Genomic DNA, 6,000 nt, shown 5'->3' on the forward strand with positions numbered 1-6,000 from the left:
GACTTCCTTGGCTTGTTCCTGCTCTTAGGGGAGACGATTTCAGGTTTTCACCCTTGAAGATGATGTCAGCTGCGGACCTTCCTAGCGGCCTTTATTCTGTTGATAGACATTTCCTCAAAACCCACTATGCTTTTGATGTTGTATTTTGTCAAATGCTTTTTCTGCAACTCTTGAGAGGATCGTATGCTTTTTGTCCTTTCTCTCGTTTTTCTTTTTTTTAAGATTTTATTTATATATCCTTGAGAGACACAGAGAGAGAAAGGCAGAAACACAGGCAGAGGGAGAAGGCGGCTCCATGTAGGGAACCCGAGGTGGGACTCGAATCCGGGACTCCAGGATCACGCCCTGGGCTGAAGGCAGGCGCTAAACCGCTGAACCACCGGGGGCTGCCCCATGTCCTTTCTCTGGTTAATGTGATGGGTCCTGCTGACTGATGGACAGAGGGGCCGTGGGTAGGACACGGGCGACATAGATGAACAATAGTAACAGCTATAAGTGTCTGGTTCGTAAATAAAATAAGTCACAGGATTTTAGAAAATACAGCCTAGGGAATAGAGTCAGTACTGTTGTGACAACTTTGTACGGGGACAGACGGTGACGCCGCTTCTCGTGGGGGGAGCTGAGTAAGGCACAGAATTGTCAAGTCACTAGTTGTAGCCCTAAAACTACTGTCACATTGTGTGTCGACTGTACTTCAATAAATATCAAGGAAAAGGGGTTTCTGGTAGGACTCCCGGTGGGTCCGTGAAAGGCATTTACACGGTCGTTACACACACGAAGGCACCTCTGCAGAGGGGATAAAGATGCTCACGTGTCTTCATGTTAAGTTTTAGAAGATTTACTTGAGAGACGGTGCAGTGTGGAGGGGCGGAGGGAGAGGGGGAACCTGGAGCGGACTCCTCACCCACCGGAGCCTGAGCCTCACGCGAGGCTCCACGCCACAACCTCGAGATCCTGACCTGAGCCAAACTAAAGAGTCGACGTGGAACCGACTGAACCACCCAGGAGCCCCTCAAATGTTCTTAAGTGCAACCCCATGCTGTGAACTCTGGGGGTCGGAGGGACATCTGTGACCCCCAGTCTGCCTAGAATGGTGGGAGGCCTGCAGGGCCCGAGCATGGGAACTGAGGATGTGGGAGGGTGCCTGTATCCCCTTCCCACCCGGCGTGGGGACAGGACCCTCCCATGGGACCCTCGGCTAAGTGCTAATTGGACCCCACCCGCCCACAGTGATGATGCGGGACCCCACTGTGGGCGGAACTGTGCCGCCCCTGGGATCCACTGCTGCCTGGTGCTCACTGTGCATCCGCAGACCTTCAGGAAGCACTCGTGCTCCGGATCTGGCTCACAGCGACCAGACCCTCCTGCTCTCCCCAGTAGCTCAGTACTCCCACTCTCCTCAGTACCCCAGTACTACCACTCTCCCCAATACCCCAGTACTCCCGCTCTCCCCAGTACCCCAGTACTCCCACTCTCCCCAATACCCCAGTACTACCACTCTCCCCAGTTCCCCAACTCTCCCACTCTCCCCAATACCCCAGTGCATAAAGAGGAGGCGCTCACACAGCGACAGGTCACAGGTGAGTGGCCACTGATGTCTCTCCCCATGGGCCACTCTGGGGCCTGTGGGTCTGGGTGGGAGCGCTGGCCTCCCGGGCTAGGGTCCAAAACACCCCGACCCCAATGCGATGACCGTGAGCAGCTCCTGCAGCCCTTCCACAGCCCCACGGGGTGAGGGCGGCCCCCTAAGATCCCGTCTAGGGAAGGAGGCTGCAGTTGGAGTTCGGCAGCTCCCCCGGGACCCCAACTCCCCTGTATGCCCTGTGATATGCAGGAAGACCCAATACATGACCTTTCTAGCCCGTCCTAGACGCATGGACCCCGACAGGGGTGACACCCCCCGCCCAACCCTGTGGTCAGAGGAGGATGGTCAAGGCCTGCTGGGTCCCCCTGGCCGGTGAGCAGGCTTGCTCTTCATGCACTGGAACGCGGGCGGAGTCCCTCGTGCTCCTCCCAGACCCCACTCAGGCTATTCTCGCATTGTTGCCCTCAGGGTGAGGAGTTTGGTCACACTCTTGCTGGCATCAGGTTTTAATTTTGATGAAGTCCAGTTCGTTGCTTTCTCCCCTTGGTCGTTGTGCTTGTGGAATCTAAGAGAAACCTTCAATCTCCCCCAGGCTGGGAGACATCACCCCGAGCATCAGATCGGCAGTTCCCTGGAGCCTCCTGGGTCCCCCACCCGTGTGCTCCTGATACCGGGGTGGGAGCGCTCTGTGATCCCAGCATGACGGCGTGTCCTGGGACAGTGGCTGGGTAGGTGGACTGTAGGTGGGTGAGCGACAGACAGGCAGTGAGGGCCTGTGTGTGATGTTCCAGCCCAGCCTGTGCCCCTCAGGGCTATGGGGTAGTCTCCGGCTGGGTTTCTGATCCAGTAAATCGTGACTGCCTCTGGCACTTGGCTCCCACAGATGTGGATGTGGCCTCAGACCAGCTCGGTGGTTTCCAGGCTGCATTTGGAGGAGTTGGAAGGGCTCTGAACATGCACCTTAGGGGCAGCCTGGGATCCATACCCTACAGCTTTTAATTGATAGGTACACCAACTCACATAAAACTTTGCTAGAAAGAAGTCGGATTGTGTGTTTTAAGAAGACTTGAAAAGGGGCAGCCTGGGTGGCTCAGCCATTTAGCACTGCCTTCTGCCCAGGGCGTGATCCTGGAGACCCAGGATGGAGTCCGACTTCAGGCTTCCTGCATGAAGCCTGCCTCTCCCTCTGCCTATGTCTCTGCCTCTCTCTCTCTCTCTCTCTCTCTCTCTCATGAATAAATAAATAAAATATATTTTTAAAAGTATATTGCAGGGCAGCCCCAGTGGCTCAGCGATTTAGCGCCACCTTCAGCCCGGTGTGTGATGCTGGAGACGCAGGATCGAGTCCCATGTCAGGCTCCCCACATGAAGCCTGCTTCTCCCTCTGTCTGTGTCTCTGCTCCTCTCTCTCTCTCTCTTAAATAAATAAATAAATAAATAAATAAATAAATAAATAAATAAAAAGTATATTGCAGCTATATTGGTAGCTATATTAATAAAGTGTGTTGTTTTTACATTTTATGGTGACTGGACCTAGCAACTCTTTACATAAACAGCCATCACTTCTAGTCCTCATAACAAACAGTGTTGCAGGACAGGCGGTATTATTTCCTTTTTACAGATGAAATTGATGACATCAAGCACATGCGGTTCCTTCCCTTTCTTTTTTTTTCTGTTCAGAATATACAAGCTATAAGTGAGCAAATTGCAAGAAACCCACTTCCATGATCAACACCTCTACTTTCCTCACACGATTTTAATATTTTTCTCAATTCTGAACTCCTTATCTATCTTACTACTCCTTTACAAATAAGTTAGGATACATTTTCCCAGGACTTGTTCAGAGAACCATTCCCTGGATTAATGTCTCTCCCTAAGTATGAATCAGTGACCTGAAACAGACCCGGCATACACAGATTCTCCTATTTATTCAACACCCATCCATTCCAAAAAGACGTCTATTCGGCCTTCTATATACAGGCACAGAGACAGGCTCTGTCCCCACCGGGTTTTGATCTATGTCCCCAGAGTACTACCTGCAGTCTTTTGAACTTCCTATCAGGAGCCTTAATGCTGATTTCTGAGGACAAAACAAGCAAGTCCACAGTTCTCCTTCATACTTCCCCAGCAGACCCTTGGGTTCTCTCCACAGAGTTGAATTTTTGTGATACTTACTGAGCCATTGGTTGTGTAGGTCAGTCACAGAGCAGCATTGCCATCCAAAACAAAAAGGAGGAAAAAGGAGTTTGGAAGTAATTGGGTCTCACAAATCGTGGGGAGGGAATATTGAAACTGTAACAATGTTTCTTAGTGCACCTTTTCTCAGAGCCACATCTCTCCTGTTCTTGACTGAGGGACAGGAGAGTCTAGGTAGGGAGAAATAGGTAGGGGGCTACAGATTCAGGCTCACAAAGATCGTAAGGATGCTGAGATGTAAGGAAACCAGAAATAAAGGAACAAAGGAGACCACCCTGCCCTAGGTATGGGTAGAGAGGGTCTTTTTTATGACAGTCCTCTGTGCCCAACAAAGGATAACCAGACTCTAAAAAGAAGTAAACCATTAAAGATGTTATCACTAGTCCTTACTCAAACCAAGACATCCCAAGAATGAGAAGGCCACAAGCTCCCTGATCAGTTCTAAATGAAAAACTGTCAGTGGAGGCCCATGTGGGCAACCCAGCCTGGGCCCCTCCCACTCCTGAGAGCTTTCTCGGTATCCTTGCTTAATAAACTCCCGTCGCTTTACTCACTCTTGGTCCACCAGATTCATTCTTCGACTCTGTGAGACAAGAACCTGACTTTCTCACTTCATTCCGCCTGCTGCACTTCTCTTACCCAAGCTCCCTGGGAAATTACTTCATTGGCTTAATCCCATCTCACTCTCCCCCTGCCTCATATCCTTTGGATTCTTCACCACCAAAGGCCAATGAACCAAGAGATGCAGGGAGGGATAGAAGACCCAGGTGATAGGGGGAACTAAGGCCAAAGAAATATAGTTTAAAATTACATCTGCTTTTTTAAAAAAAGATTTTGTTTATTTACTCATGAGAGACACACAGAGAGAGAGAGAGAGAGAAAGAGAGAGAGGCAGAGACAGAGACAAAGGGAGAAGCAGGCTCCCTGTGGGAAGCCCAATGTGGGACCCCATCCTAGGACCCCAGGATCAACCACTGAGCCACCCAGGCATCCCTACAATTACATTTCCTAACAAACTTGCAGTCCATAAACAAATACTTGAAACCGACGGAGTGGGACATTCTTCAAAGAATTTACAGCTGCCTGGATGTTAATGCTTTGCTAGAGGCCAAAAGCAACATTTGTTTGCTGATAGCCAGACCTCCAGTATCCTGTAAATCTTTCATGTGTGAAAATCCTTTTGGAAACTTCTTTTACCTCTAGAGTCCCCACCCCACACAGCAACTTAAAAGTTTATAACCAAGGCTCCTCATAATCCTGGTGAAGCTCTTCATGCCCAGGGGTTCTGTCCCCATACTTTAATAAAAACACCTTTTTGCATGGAAAATGTCTCAAGGATTCTCTCTTCACCACTGGCTCCTGGCCCACAGTACATCACAGGTACATCTCTGAGTTAATTGCATCAGCACATCAGGAAAGTACAGAAGATTTTTGCCTATCTTCTTGTATGACACATTCTGGAGGGGGACATTCCCATCTGTTCGATCTGGGTTTTTCTCTTCCTGGGATATAGCTTGCTAGCTAGGGAGATGATAGAGTGATAGATCTACTGATCAATCCCAGGAACATAAATAGATGTTTATATAAACAAACATATAAACATAAATCTATGTTTCCACTTTATATATTTATTATTAAATGTATTACTGATAATATAATAATTATTATCTATAAACAGAACAATATATTTATATTTAAATATGCAAAATAAATATTTCTATATATAATCTCTATATGTCCATATATAGATCTCCCTATAGAGATAGAGACAAAATGGTTAGAAATAGATGTGTGCAGAAAGAGACAGAAATAGATACAGACCTATAAATATGGAGAGGATCTGCTTTAAAATTCTATTCAATGACCTCTCCTCATAGGCACAGGCAAACGCACACACACATACTCAAGAGCCTTCTTGTATGTGGCCATGACAGGAAATAACACCCCTTGAGATGCCATCTCTTCTCCAACTTAAAGGTACCAGCCATTTCTCCAAAGAAGACCTACACAGAGCAAGCGAGCACATGAAAAAATGCTCCACGTCACTTTTCATCAGGGAGATAGAAATCAAAACCACAATGAGATACCACCTCACACCAGTGAGAATGGGGAAAATTAACAAGACGGGAAACAACAAATGTTGGAGAGGATGTGGAGAAAGGGGAACCCTCTTACACTGTTGGTGGGAATGTGAACTGGTGCAGCCACTCTGGAAAACT

Source organism: Canis lupus, chromosome 27 (assembly GCF_048164855.1).
Source record: "Canis lupus baileyi chromosome 27, mCanLup2.hap1, whole genome shotgun sequence".
In the NCBI taxonomy this organism is placed as follows: Eukaryota; Metazoa; Chordata; class Mammalia; order Carnivora; family Canidae; genus Canis; species Canis lupus.